This window comes from Lycium ferocissimum, chromosome 7, assembly GCF_029784015.1.
Source record: "Lycium ferocissimum isolate CSIRO_LF1 chromosome 7, AGI_CSIRO_Lferr_CH_V1, whole genome shotgun sequence".
Taxonomy (NCBI): Eukaryota; Viridiplantae; Streptophyta; class Magnoliopsida; order Solanales; family Solanaceae; genus Lycium; species Lycium ferocissimum.
In genome coordinates, this window is record NC_081348.1 from 4,382,765 (window position 1) to 4,398,137 (window position 15,373).

The following is a 15,373-nucleotide window of genomic DNA, read 5'->3' on the forward strand; positions in this document are numbered from 1 at the left end:
ATTAATTGTGAGTCTTATTGTGACTTGTGTTATTGAACTATAATTCATCGATTTTGACTTGATACGTGTTCTTGAGTCATTCCTTATGATTTGATTATGAGACGTTGTTGACGATGATTGAGATGGAACATATACATCTTTTAAGGCACATTTGACAGGGGTGACGATGTAGCTTAGTGTGAGCTCGTGGTCCAAGGTTCTTTTCGGAATGAGTGGTACATGGACACCATGGGTCCCCTACAGGTCATGGCTATTTGGGAAAAACATTACCATTTAGCATGTGTGTACAGATATGTGACAGAGAGGAGAACTTCATTGATTATTTTACTTCCTTTGGCTTGAGCATTGGTGTTCGTTATTGATAATTGGTGACTTATTCTGAAGGCAGATTATTTGAGGGTATTATTTGTGATACATGTTTGTTGTACGTGTCTGCCTATTTCATTTATTTTATGTATGTGTGTATGATACTAATCTTAGTTGGCCTATGATTCCTATCAGTACGTGTTATTTGTACTGACCTACACTTGCTGCACTTTTTTTGTGAGTGCAGACGTTGAGCCAGAGAAGTCTTCCAGACCTCGCATCTAGTTGAGGTTATTCGCTACAAGATCAGATTGTGAGCTCCTATCCATGCCATGCCGCCTGAAGATCTTTCTTTATTTCAGATGTCTATTTTCATCCCAGACATTATGTTATTTTTAGACAGTACTTCTTCTTAGACATTGTTGGTTAGATTCCTTGTACGGTGACTTTCAGATTTTGGGGATGTAATAGCTAGGTTTCCGCACTTGCTATTTATTTATATTATTGCTAGGTTCTCCTTATCATTTATTTGTGAGTAATGTTTTATAATTGGTTAAGTAATTGGAATTGGCTTGGTAATGGGTTAAGGGATTAATTCGCCCAATATAGGACTAGTGTGGGTGCCATTCACGTCTGTTTGGGACGTGACACATAGCTTTTCTCTCCAAATCTCTCCTTTGGCTACTGGTACATCTCCAGCCTTGCAAGATTGCATGTTAAATCGAGAAATAATTCGATCAACATAATTCTTCTAAGACAACCCAAGAATATCGCGAGATCTATCAAGATGAATCTTTATGCCAAGTACAAAAGAAACTTTCCCAATATCTTTCATCTTAAAGTTTCTTGATAAAAATTGTTTGGTGTCATAAAGCAATCCATGATCACTACTAGCAAGCAGAATGCCATCTACATAAAGAACAAGAAAAGTGAATCTGCTCCTATCACTGATCTTTAGATATTTTCACGCCCCGGATCGGGGTCTAAGAGAGACTAGCACCCGGTGCCGGAATTACTGGATTGAGCGAGTCATTTAAAGCATGTTGAACTACTGAAAAGTCTACTGACTAAACTGCTAAAAATATTATTGTGTGGAATGTACTTAAAGCATGTTGAACTACTGAAAAGTCTAACTAAATATCATAATTATGAATACTGAAGTCTAACTGAATATCATAATTATGAATACTGAGATAAGTATGATAATATAACGATGTGGCCAACACAGGTAACTCAATATCTGAAAATACTGACTGACTGCTAGTCTAGTCTATGAAGCCTCTGAAGAATACTGAAATACTAACTTTCATGGGGACAAGGCCCCCGGCATACATGATTGTCTAACATAATTGAATATATGAAAGTAAACTAGGGCTCACCAAGCAGTTGATACGAGAGAGGTCCTAATGAACAGATCCGTCGTCCTGTAAATCAGTATGTGCATCGTGAAATGCAGGCCCCAGACAAAAGGGACATAAGTACAGTTGAATTGTACTTGTATGTAAAACCAACTAAAAGAATAAATAGTGTGGGTTGCTCGGAAAAGGGAAACTCAATTCAATAAACATTAAATATACTGATACTGAAACTGAAATTGAGTATTAGGATGACTGAACACATGAATCATAATCACAAATGCCCCTTACTGAATAAATTGGGAAAACTCCTGTTTTATTTGAATTAATTAACTGTGAGTCTGTGACTATATATCTATGTGTGTGTGTGTGTGTACCGAGGTTCATATATGCAAATAACTGAGACCTCAGGTCCACATATATAAACAAATAATTGTGTTCATCATTCGACAGTTTTTAACATGAATCTGAGAGCCATATTGTAGTACTGACATGTGATTTATATACTGAAATATGAAACCATACTGAGGTTCTAATATAAAATACTGACTATTACTGTTGACACTAATTTTTGACCTCCCGTAATTTATTTTAAGTGCTCGGAGTCCTTGGGCAATAAATAAAATCAGTTGTGCGCCCTAAAGGATCTAGGTAACTTTTATGAAATTATTTGGGATAATATTTCACCCTTTTAAATTGATAAAGAAACCTACAAGGTATTTTTAAATTTTTTAATTTTATTTGATGATATTTAAGGAATATTTTTATTGAAAATCAATCAAAGGCGCAAGAAAACCCTTTTTGGATAATTGTCTGATTAATTAATTAAATCAAGGAAAATTAGTAGTTTTATTCCAATTTTATTATCCAAGGCACTTTGGGTAACTAAACGAAGTGATCATTTTACCCTTTAAATCTTGATTCTGTGTGCATTTGCATAGTTGATTTTAATTTTTCTTTTATTTGGTCAATTAATTCAAAGCAGTATCCGCAAAATGATTTCTATTTTACTTATGAGTCATGTTTTAAATTATTCAAGTCCTAATGGACTAATAATTAGTTTTCTTTATTTATTTATTAGTTTATTTTTTTCCCTCCGACCTTTTATGCATATATATGTATATACACCATGTATATACCAATATACATGATGCATATACAATATATGTGTATATATAGAGAGAGGCCCAGCGTTTTAAGGAATAAAGGACCAGGCCCAGTCTAATAAGGACCAGGACCCAGTCCATTAAGAGGTTAAAAGGGGGGAGTATTATACTCCTCCCATCCGTTTCACAAAAGAAGACCCTAGGGGTCTGTTTGCAAACAAAAGAGAGGAGAGGCGGCTAGGGTAAAACCCTAGTGCCGCCTCCTGTTTCCACCACCTACCCCGCCTGTTTCTCGATCCTATCCCATCGTGATTGACTTGTGGCGTGAAGAGAGAAGGCGAAGCCATTAATGCTTCGTCCTTCTCTCCACGAAATCAGGCCAAACAAGCCCTTAAATGTACAATCCTTTTTCTTTTATATTTTTTGTTGTTGATGCTGGTATAGAGGCTTGTAAGCAGTTGATTTTGTTGTTACACCATAGATCCGGACCGTATGTTTGAGTTTGTGAGTAGGACTTGCATAAAATTTGCAAGTCCCACATCGGTGGTGATAGTTTAAAGCCATTATGGGGTTTCTATAAATATAAACCTCCATTCATTCGAGAAAAGGGGTTGGAAACCACAAATAGACTGAAAATTGCCATTTTTAGTCTTAAGAGTTCCAAAGTCAAAAAATTCGTTTTAAACTTAAGTTTTTTTTTTTTTTTTAAGTTTTCCCAGATCTAAAATTTATATTTTTATTGTTGTTGGTGTTCGTGGTGATTTGAGTTTGGTGTTGGAGCACAAGGGCTTCCAAATCCATTGCTTGACCTCGGTTGCACTCACAAAAGGTAAATACCTTTTAATTTAATGCCTTTTTCACATTTATGTCATGTTTATTTAATAAGATTCTGTTTAGGGTAGTGTTTTAGTTCATTGTTTTCTTACTTATGTTGTGTTTAGTTAATAAGATTCTGTTTAAGGTAGTATTTTAGTTCATTGTTTTCTTACTTGGATTCTACTTAGGTTGTGTTTAGTTAATAAGAATATGTGAGATTTTATGATGAAGATCAAGTAGTTACTGTTCTTTATGCTTAGCTTCTGTTTGGTGTGATGTTTAGGTAGCATAATTGTATGGTTTATGATAGGATTCAAGTTAGTACATTAGTTTATCATTTTTATATCTTGGTCATGTCTACACCATGCCTAGTTAAGGGGGTGTGTGTGATGTTTAAGATAGATTTTGAACCCATATGCTGGTCTGTTTCCTCTTTTTTTTTTTTTTATAGCTTATGTCCATGTTATACTTGGTTAAGATAATTGTTGGTAGTCTAGGACAAAGCTCAAAATATGATATGCTTATAGTTATTCCCTCTTGATTTGAACCCATATGTTGGCCTGTTTCCTTTTTTTTTTTTTTTTTTTTTTTTTTTTTAGCTTATGTCCATGTTATACTTGGTTAAGATAATTGTTGGTAGTCTAGGACATAGCTCAAAATATGATATGCTTATAGTGATTCCCTCTTGATCTTATTTGCATTTTACTCACTTAGGGAGTTTCATGTGAGTTATAGAATAGTTTCAAATTGATAGGTTGTTTTGACTCAACTTCTTAGTCTGGACTTCTATTCATGCTTTGTCACTAGTTGCTCCTTTCTCCTTGCACCTAATCTAGGCTATACTATTAAGCTAATGAACCTACCTCACTTAGATTTCCATTTAGCTTTCCTACTTGTACCATTGGCTGTTCAGTTGTGATTAAGGACCTCCAAGGGTGGCTTGGGACCATAGTTTGAGTTGAGGAGGTTTGTCTAAAATAGATCTTCCTCTGGACTTCCTGTTTTGTCATGACTGTCTAAACATCTCTAGGTGTTCTATGTAAGGGTCTGGTTGTAGTTTATACTAATGTATTGCTTGGTATAAGTTATGTGCTCTGAATTAGGGTCTGGGTCTGTTGAAATCACGATTGGTCTAGTCCTTTGTATCTCATGTAATAAATTAGGTTCATGGGATTAGTTTGAAGTCACAAGCTCTTTTGAATGACTTGATTTGCCTTACGTCTTGTTATTTATCACTTGGGGGTTTGTCCTGGTCTGGGGATTAATTAAAGGAAGGGTCAAGGAGTCTGTTTGAAGTAAGTGTCTAAACTGGTCATTGCCTACCCTATGTGTCCTATGTGATCATGTATTATCTGGAAGTTTGAAGTTTTGAACCTAGCTTGATTATAGTTTGCCTTGCTTGATCATATGTGTCATGGGAAGAATGAGGTCCTGCTATGTTAAAAGCTTGTTATGTTGAACCCAATTTGATTACTGCTTGTCTCATTATGGTTAAGTGTCATGGGAAAGTCAAGCTTTATTATGTTTGAACCCAACCTGATTATTGCTTGTTTTATGTGGTTATGTGTCAAGAAACAGTAAAGGCTCATTGTGTTGAACTTTAGCCTGGTTGTTAGTGTCTCATCTGACCATGTACCTGTGGGAAAGATTGAAATTCTAAAAAGAATTGGACCTAGCTAGTCTGGTCACCACATGGTCCTCTCTTAGATAATTTTGTTTGTTTGAAAGTTGAAGTTGTCATGTGTTGGACCTGGCCAGATCATGTCTGTTCTATAATGGTATTTTGGTTCTAAAAAAGTGTGCTCTTTGTGGAATCCCACTTGTTTTCACTTATCAACCTGTTTGGCCGGATTCTTGTTATCTCACCTAAATCTTACTTAGCTGATGAAACTTGGCATTTTGTGGTTGGAATGATATATATTGAAACAAAGGTTGTAAAAAGGTGATTCTGGGGGGAAGGGTTTTAACTTGACCAAGGTTCTTCACTTAGCTTTACTTCTTGTTGGGTTGTCCTATTTGTGGCAAATATGGGAATTTGTTAGACTACCTCTGCGTAGAACATGTGGAGTGTGTCGTTGTGATGTGTTTGAGTCTAAAAAGTTTTTCTAAGGTCACTATAATAAGCTAGGTTCAGGGCAGTTCTAAGATAGGCCATGCTTGATAAAAGAGGAGGCAAATCATCTAGTCTAACAGGTTGATTAATAGGTAATTGTTGTTTGTTTCTCACCTAGCAAAACGAATATGGTTATTCTGATAAAAGGGGCATAAAAGGATTTTAAGGTTGATAGTTTGGCTAGGAGTACATGCATGTGTGTGTGGCCCATGGGCCATGTCTATGTGCAGGAAACCTTTTCCTTTGAGAACTTGCCGCCTAGTTACAATAATAGATAAGTAAACGATAAAAGAAGGAAGGATGATAGGATCTTTGGTATTTTTGTTACAAATATTGCTTAACTTGTCCTTGGGTGGTCTTCTCTAGACACTGTGGTGTTTTCTTTTGATATTAAGAGATGAATTCTTTCAAAAAAGAGTGGTGATAAGGCTAAAATGATGGTGTGGAAGTCTGTTGATTGTCTCTCTGTGTGGCCTGATCCTAGTGGAAAAGACAAGTGTGTACTCTTCCCTTTGAACTACAATGTGATAAAAAAAACAAAGACTTTTTTCTATGATCTTGGTTTTAAGTTTGAAGTTGTTTGGAAAAACTAGTTTGATTGTCATTTGTTATATGTCCATGTTGTGTCTGTCTTCTAGTACTCATAAGGGAATTTGATAAAAAAGACTTTTTGGGTTCATTTTGGAAACAATGTGAGATAATTAAGTTGTCCTAGATCTTTCATGGCCTTTAGTAGAGTCACTAGGGTATGAGGGGGAGGGCATAAATGAGAGGAGAGAGGTCTTAGGAGAGTGAAGGTGAGCCTGGGCATGGACTGGAGGTAATGACCAGTGGAACCCAGGATCCCTTTGCTGAAAGGGAGATTCAGGAGGAGGAGATGGGGAGGTGATGACCCCACCCTATCCTGCTTCTCCTTTCCTTACCCTGAGATCACATCCTTTTCTTTTAGAACTCTTTTTCATGGCTTTGGGACACACAAAGGTACAAGGTGATTTTGGAACAGCTTAACTATGTCTAATAGGGAGGGAAAAACACACCTAGAACCAAGTAAATAACTGTCAATACTATTCAAGTCTGAGTGTTATGTGATTCCCGCCTTGTCCTGCTGGAATTCCCTTTTGTCGGAAAGATTTGAGCCTTATTTGTTTGAAATTGGTTGTGTGTAAAAGGAGAATGGGGGCTGATGGTTGTGCTATATGAACCTGAGTTCATCTGTGAGAAACTGAAGGTCAAGTGTGTTATGTGTTCCATTTACTTTATTGTTGTCCATATGCCTTTGTCTACTTTCTCTAACTTGCCTCATCCATGACTGATGTCTAAGACCTACCATATTGGTTTAGGCTTATCCCTTATGTGATGTTTGGTTTCTTTGTTTGCCAAAAACTATGGTCAAGCTATAATTTCATTTCTTGCCCTTCTTTTCCTCCCCTTTTGAGCTTTGGGAAAAGGCCTTGGAGTAGTTTAAAATATGTTGAAAGAATGCTTTTAGGAACCAAGAATGTTGTAAGGCTGTCTGGTTGAAGTATATATATGACTTCTCTAGTAAGACCTCCCTCCCTTAAAAAGTTTTCTTTAAGGTCACTTGTCTATTAATCAAGGGTCCTATTTTATGTATCAGTTTGTGATGTGTTCAAGTTAACAAAGAAGAATAAGTTTTGAAGTATGCCAAATTTTAAATGTGTTATTCTAAAAGTTTTAAACATGGTCATAATCCTGGGCTATCTATGAGGCCCTCCCACGTCTTTTTTTTTTTCTCTTCTGAAAATACTGTGTTTGTTTTGGACTTGTTTGCGAACAATCTTGAGTTTGACTAGGATAAGATGAATGCTCTCAATTGAACTAGTGTTACCAGCTTTGTTTCCTCTGGGTAGTGGTTTTGAACCTTAATAAATAAGTAGGATAGCCTGTTTGAACATGGGAATCTGGGACCTCTCTTCCTTCATTCATGAGAAGTCCTGGGCTGAGTGACTGCTTGAAAAGAGACCAGTTGGTGTTTGACTATGAAATCCCTTGAACTTGTCTTGATATAGTTGAAGTGTTCCAGTTTACTCCTTCTGTTTATGTGATTGTCTTAACAAGTCCATGGTTTTGAGTGATCATCATCTGTGTTCCTTCTAAAGCAGTTGTGTGCATTACCTTTAGTCATGAAACTGAGTTTTCCCCTCATTATTTTTATACTTGCTGGTTGTCTAGTCTCACTTAAGGTGTTGTTGCTATTTTGATGTCAATGTCTCCCTTTAGAGTATGGCACTTGGATGCTTGTTTGTATGTGAGTTTGCTGGAAATATGTTGTTACTCCCAAGTTCCATACTCCCTTTTTCCTCTTGCTTGGAGGCATTGGTTGAAGTTAAGCTATGGTAGTTCGGGGTCGTCCAGGCCTTCTTGGTGTTAGTCATGCACGGGTTCTTAGAAGCCCCTTGGAATTTGTGGGACATCAAGAGTATATGGCAAGGACTCAGTCCTCATGCCATTGCAAAATCTCCAACCAAGGCAAATCCATTCAAGGAGAAATGGGGTAAGTATAGAATAATATGGGTACCTTTGCTTGTTTTTATACTATGCATAATTTTATTATTTTAGTGACAAGTTCAGTGTTTATAAACTAACCGGGTCCTTTTTTTTTTCTTCTCTCCTCCACTTGCATGACCATTTGGGTCAAGACCAGCCTCCTATTGGGCCAAATAGGAATCTATTCAAATTAGGACCGAGTCTGTGAAGAAAATAATAGCGAGGCACGCAGAAGGCCTAGCCATGGGTGAAAATGGCCAACTAGGGGCTTGGCATGTGCCTAGTCTATCTCTCCTCGTCATTCTTATATATATATAATTTAATTTAATGTATTTGTAAAATTTGTATTAAACTCATATTATAGTGGAACCTTATAGTTTGAACTAGCCGTCTTAGGATAACGGTTCTTATGCTGTTTAGGTGACTTTAGGCCCCCAAGCGAATTTTGAAAACTACAATCAACTCCGATGTTTTTTAGGTGAAGCATAAAACCGGATTTCCAAGACTTGTTTTACATAAATAAATACGGATCAGTCTCTTTCAAAACTAAAAATGGCAAAAATGGTTTAGTAGTGACAAAATTCAAATCGGGTATTCAAAAGAAATTTGACAACTCTTTTCCTTGATCTTTCTGAAAAAAGGCAAACCCGTTTCACTTAAGTTCGTTTTAAAGGGGAACTTTGTATAAAGGCCTCAAAAAAACAAGAATTTTGGGGCCCAATGCCAATAGGTGGATTTTGACCCAAAACAGTTTGTTTTTTTTGTAACTTGTATAAAATTCAGAAGGCTAAAAGATTTAGGCAAACTCCAAACGTGGTTTTCAAATGAGAGCTAATTAGATTTTGACAAAAACTTGACTTGCATTTTCTTGAAAACTAAAGCAAGACTCGGTCCTTTATTTTTAAAGGTTTTTGGGCCAGGAAAAGGCCATAAAATACGAGTATATACAACCAAGATATACTCTTTTGAACATACAAAAACGCTCTTTTATAACATAAAAAACCAATTGTAAAACAAAGTTCTGGATAAGACTGAACGTACCAAAAGCGAAGTGATACGAGACAAAGTATGAGTATAACCATGAGTATAAACATGAATTACTTTTTCCTTTTCATTTATAAAAAACCCCCCAAAAATAGATATTCCTCATATAAAGGAAGAAGATTCATATTCGGATATTATGAATCCAAAACTATGATACCCCATATATAAGGGGTACATATTCAATTTTTTTCAAAAATGATATGCGATTTCCAAAAAAATGACAGTTTTCATTAAACGCGGGAATAAACACAAAATAGATAGTTCAGGCAAATACTCATACTTTGGAATTTGAAGGTCAACCTTATAGTACGGATCCTTAATACTGGGGTGCCTAACACCTTCCCCAGGGGATCATCAGAACCCTTACCTAGAACTCTGAATTATGAAGGATTTTTCACTGTATTTGAATAAACCCTTCAAAATCGGTTTTCCTAATTTCCTAAAAAATAGGTGGTGACTCTTTTAAAACAAAGTCCGAAAGAGCACCAATGAGTTCGTAGTATTCTTTTACGCCCTAACCTCGCGTAAAAAGCGAACCGTTACAATTACTATACTGAACTGAGACATGGATTCATGAACTATTCATAGGTTTTAGAGTATTACTATCCATAAGCATTCTGTGTTCTGTGACTGAGATTCATGGGATGTCAAGCATGAGCATACACTGATTACGTACTGAGTCCACGATATGCGGAATGACAATCATGAACAACTATGAAACTATATCATTAAATAATATAAGTTCTGAACCTTTTTATGAAACTAAGGCATAATCTCTATTTCTGATGTAATTCATAGTAATTATGAAGGACGAGGCATGGTGAAGATCTATAACATTCCCAGACGTAGAGAGTTAGCCTTAGATACCTATATTTTTTTCTGCCAAAGAACACCAAAATCATAACTTGGATTGCTAGAGAAGGATTTACATTAGAAATCTTATGTTTTTGCTTAAGACTCATTTTAAGAGTCATGAAATTAATGCTAGAATTGATTAAGAATCACAGAAATAATTTTATCTTGATGTGGGAGGTTGAGAGGAGAGGAAAACTTATGCTAAGGGTTTTTCCACGAAGTTAGAAAGACTGAAAAATGAATTTTCGCGTTAAATGCTGAATTTATAGGACTGGGTCTGGCTTGCCTGGTGGACGAGCCCAATAACGAGGTGATGCAACGTTTTGAGCTTCACTCAGCGAGTCTTCCCCGATTTATCTTACTTAGTCTTTTTTCACATAACTATGCCTCACCAAATGAGGCCTATAACGAGATCTTGTCTCACTTTGGAGCTTGCTCCGCAACACTGAAAAATTCTACTCTTCTGATTTAATGGTTCTATACTTTAGTTTAGGAGTACGGAATGTTATAACATTCATCAATTTTTTTTTCACAAAATCAAACAATGTCAGAACAATATCATATTTGAGATATCATTGACGAGAAGTTTGCTTCAAGCAATAAATAGACTTTTTCAATTTGCACACTAAGTGTCCATTTTCAACGAAATCCTCATGTTGTTTCATGTACATTTCCTCAGAGAAGTTTTCATTGAGAAAATCTATCTTGAAATCTATCTGGTGGAGCTCGAGATCAAAAGTGAGTCACCGGTGCTATGATAATTCTGAAAGCATTTTTAGTAGACACGGGTGAAAGTCTCTCACTGTAATTAATTTTTTCTTTCAGACTAAAACCCTTTGCCATCAATCGGGCCTTAAACCTGTCCATATTCTCTCAACCGTTTTTTGTTTTATTTTATGTACCCATTTACAATTAGTAGGTTTGTTACCTTGAGGCAACTCAACAATGTCCCAAACGCCATTATCATAGATGTGTTTCATTTCATCATTCATGGTGTCTAAACATTTATCTAATTCATGACTATTAACAACTTGATTATAAGTCACGACCTTACGGGATCCTCAACTTGGCCAATATCATAATCAGCTTCACCAAGACATACTTGATAATCACTAGAAATAATGGACCTCTTATCTCTTTGTGATCTTCGAAGTGAATCTCTGAAACTTCATAAAGTGGTTCATCAGCTTGAACATTCTCATTTTCTACCGTCATGGGACCAATATCATGTGCATTGCTGTTGCTCTCCCTTGGTTGAGAATTACTTCCTTCAACAAAATCTAACTCCAGAAATGTTGGCCGTGCGAGATTTAACAACTCTAGTACCTCAAGAGGGTCAATAGAACCTACATCCTTGGGAATGGTCTATACATCCCATGAAATAACAATGAACAGTCCTGGGATCAGTTTTCTTCTGCAGCGGATCAAAGAATTTAATTGTTGCATGACAACCCCAAACCTCAAAATGATTCAGACTTGATTTCCTGCCAGTTCACAATTTAAATGGTATTATAAGAACAACCGTACTCGAGACTCGATTCAGAATATAAGCGGTAGTTTTTATGGCTTCACCTCGAAGAAATTCGGGCATATTGGTCCGACTCATCATAGTTCTTTACATGTCCATTAATGTATGATTACGTCTTTCAGCCACACCATTCTGCTCAGGATTTGCAGGCATAGTAACTTGACCGATGATACCATTTTCTTGAAGATACTTGACAAAGGGCCCAAGTGTTGACCGAGCTTCAAGATATATCCCATAATATTCACATCTACGGTCAGATATCATAATTTTGATAACTTTTTCCAATTTCTTCTCAACTTCAGCCCGAAAGATCTTGAAAACATCAAGAGAATCAGACTTTTTCTTAATCAAATAAAGATAAAAATAGCGATAATGGTCATCAATAAAGGTGATGAAGTATTTGTTGCCACACGGAGTAGTAGAATATGGTCTTACCACGAAGGCAGTCAACACATAATCTGGCATCATCATGACTAAGAGATGGAAGAATATCGATTTTCACCAATCTATCAATGCATTCCTTAGAAATATGACAGAATCGTTCATGCCAAAGTGTTCGAGACTTCTCTTTAATTGAAGACCACTTAGATTTAGCAGTCTCAATATGAACGTGAAGTTAAGAGTCAGATGCAATTTATATAAATTAGTAACAAAAGGAAAAATACCAACACATTTCGAGTCAACAATATTTCAGCTTTATTATTATCAAAAGTCATAACATAACCAGCCTTGTCCAAAAACTGAATGAAAATTATATTTCTTCCAAAATATGAAAGATAAAACACATTATTAAAAAAAAACTGAAATTCACTATCTAGCTCTAAGTGGAATGTCGCAACGGCCACAACGTCAAAGAAAAATGCTTTCACCAACTCTAACTTTTGCTTCCTTTAGACTTGGCTTCGTTTGATCTCTTACCCCATGCAAAAAAATTGTTGCTATGAATAGAATAACCACTATCTAATCATCAAGAATCTTTTGGTGCATCAGTTAAATTAGGTTCCGAGCAAACATACGCAAACTCCCTTTGATCAACCTTTTGTTTCTCTTCGTAAGCCTTGAACTTGAAGCAATCTGCTATCTTGTGACCTTTCTTGTCACAAAAATGACATTTCATACCAGTACCTTTTTATTTATTGCCATTGCCATTAGTTTGTCTAGTTTTACCATTCCTTTTGAATATCAAAGTTTTCTTAGGGCACTTGTCAATTTTTGTTTCCCTTGAACTTGTTAGCAAAAAATTTGGCTTGAGACCATGTTTGCAGATTCTACCTTTTCATTAGTAGACACCACTTTTTCTCTTTTCACTTTTGCTTCCTTGGCATCACATTTAGTAATAAGCTCATTAATAGTCCACGGTTGGATGCTTGTATTATAATCAGTCATCATCTGACTAAATTGTGACGGAAGTTGTGAAAGAAATTCTTGAACAATAAAACTATCAGGAAGAGACCATTCTCAAAATAAATTGACGGATTCCCACTATTTCCTCATACCTTAAATTCCTTAGCTTACCATCAATCTTGAGGCTTCAAAGATTATCAGAAACTCGAAAACGCTCACCCACAGCCTAGAAAAATTTCTTGGCGCTGTAGCATGTCCTATTTTTTCCGATTCGCATTTGCACTTGCCTCATTTAAAAAGAAAAGTGTCCCGGGGAAGTACGGTTGTCAATCGTACCGGAAAAAAGAAAAAAATATACTTCTACGTAATGGTACTCTAAATGGACTTATTTTTAGAGTCACCACCTAATTTTTAGGAAATTAGGAAAGACCGAGTCGAAAAGGGTTCATTTAAAACAATTATGTTATGATTATTTTAAAAGAAACCTAATTTACACAGAGTCTAGGTAAGGGTTCTGGTGAATCCTCGGGGAAGGTGTTAGGCACCCCGATATTAAGGATCCGCTCAATCGCGGTTTACCTACGGGTTCTTACAATATGTTCATATAGATATAAACTGGTTTGTGATAGAAAATAGTTTTTGTTTAATATTTCCGCAAATAAATATTAGTCATTTATGCAAAAATAACGCGTTTCAAGAATCAAAAGTGATAGACTTTTGCCCAACATTGGACGTTTGGGTGTCGTACTAGAACACTTAGGCTAATAACCGAAGGCTCTTAGCCTAAGAAGGACCCTACGTAAGTCCACCCAAAATGGTTTTTGAAAAAAGTGTTTTAAGTATAGGAAATAGTTTTATACGAAAAATAGTTTTTGTATATAATATGGTAATCATATATAAACCATAATTATACCAAGTTATTTGTAATGAGTTATTTATTCCTAAGTTATTCCAATTTTTAATCCCAACTTTTATCCCATTTTATCCGTTTTATACAAGTTCTTATACAAGTCTAAGAATATCGAAATCAGTCCAACACTTCCAAAACGGTCCATATTAGTCCGAATCCTTGAAATTTTTAAAATGTTAGTTTCAGTCACAAGGTTTCATAAATTGAGCAGATTTGGTCCTTTGAAGTCCGAACGGTCCGTTTTCCCATTTTATACCATACTCAGGTTAATTAGTCTATGAAAATTGTTTTGGGCAACTCTAATGAGCGGTTTAATCATATGGGTTCCAATATGAAATTTTAAAACGCATGTAATGATAACATAAAGCATGAATTGCAAAGTTTAAGGGGGTTGGGCCTATCAAGCCCAACAGAAAAAATGTTTATCAAAATTCTAAGTCCATTCCCAATCCCGCTCCAAATGCTTTGCTCATCCATGATTCGTGTTTGACTCAATCTATACTCATTGGTGGGCCTCATGGAAACCCACCAATGGGTTTTGAGAGGTATGAAATGCCAAGAGTATGTTTAACGTTAGTATACATCCACTAATTAAGCTAAGTACAAAAATAAAGAGGTATAACAATTATTACAAAGCAAAAAATGAATTACAATTTGTTGGGCCTAGCCCACTTAATGATCCACGACGTCAAATAATCAAAATGGCCCAGATGTGGAATAGGCCCAAAAATAATAGCAGTGACAAGTCAAGTATGGAGACGCAAGTGACAGACCCACACAATAAGCCCAGTCCCTTCTCTTCTAAAAAGCTTTTCTAAGTGTTAAGGAGTGTTGTTCATAATATGCTACTGGTATACTCCCCGTTTTTCTTAAATTTTTCTAAATGTCAAAAGGTGATATACAGGATATACCACTGCTATACTGCTAATTTTTCTCAGATTTTTTTTCTCTAGGCATCAAGAATATGGTATACCTGATATACCATCGAAGAGCAAAACTTTTTAAAGGGAATCCCCTCCAGATATACCAGATATATGATTGCTTTATATTCTATTAGCCCTTAGACTACCATACTCAAGCTAAAAAAAACTTCAAAGCCTTTAGGAAAGATTCTGCCTCTCTTCTAAAACCAAATTCTTAACTGTAGTCAAAGCTAACAAGAAGAACTCTACAACATACAATCCCAATCGCCAAATCTTGACACACGTAGAAGCAGGAGGCCACGAGAAAGATTCAACTAGCCCTCAAAAGCAAAGAAAATCAAGTAGCCTTTAGGTAGTATGAAGGTTTTGATAATGCAAAGCTTCTCATATATCATAATTCAGCAAATAGCAATGGCATTGCAGGCACAGGGTTAAGAGTGAAGCAGCAAAAGACCAGACAAGACCTCAATAATCCTACTCCAAATACTAGTTTCAAATTTCTTTTGAGGAAATCAAGGAATAATAGGGTAATGAAGGACCTAGCCAGGAGTTTTCATTTTTTAAA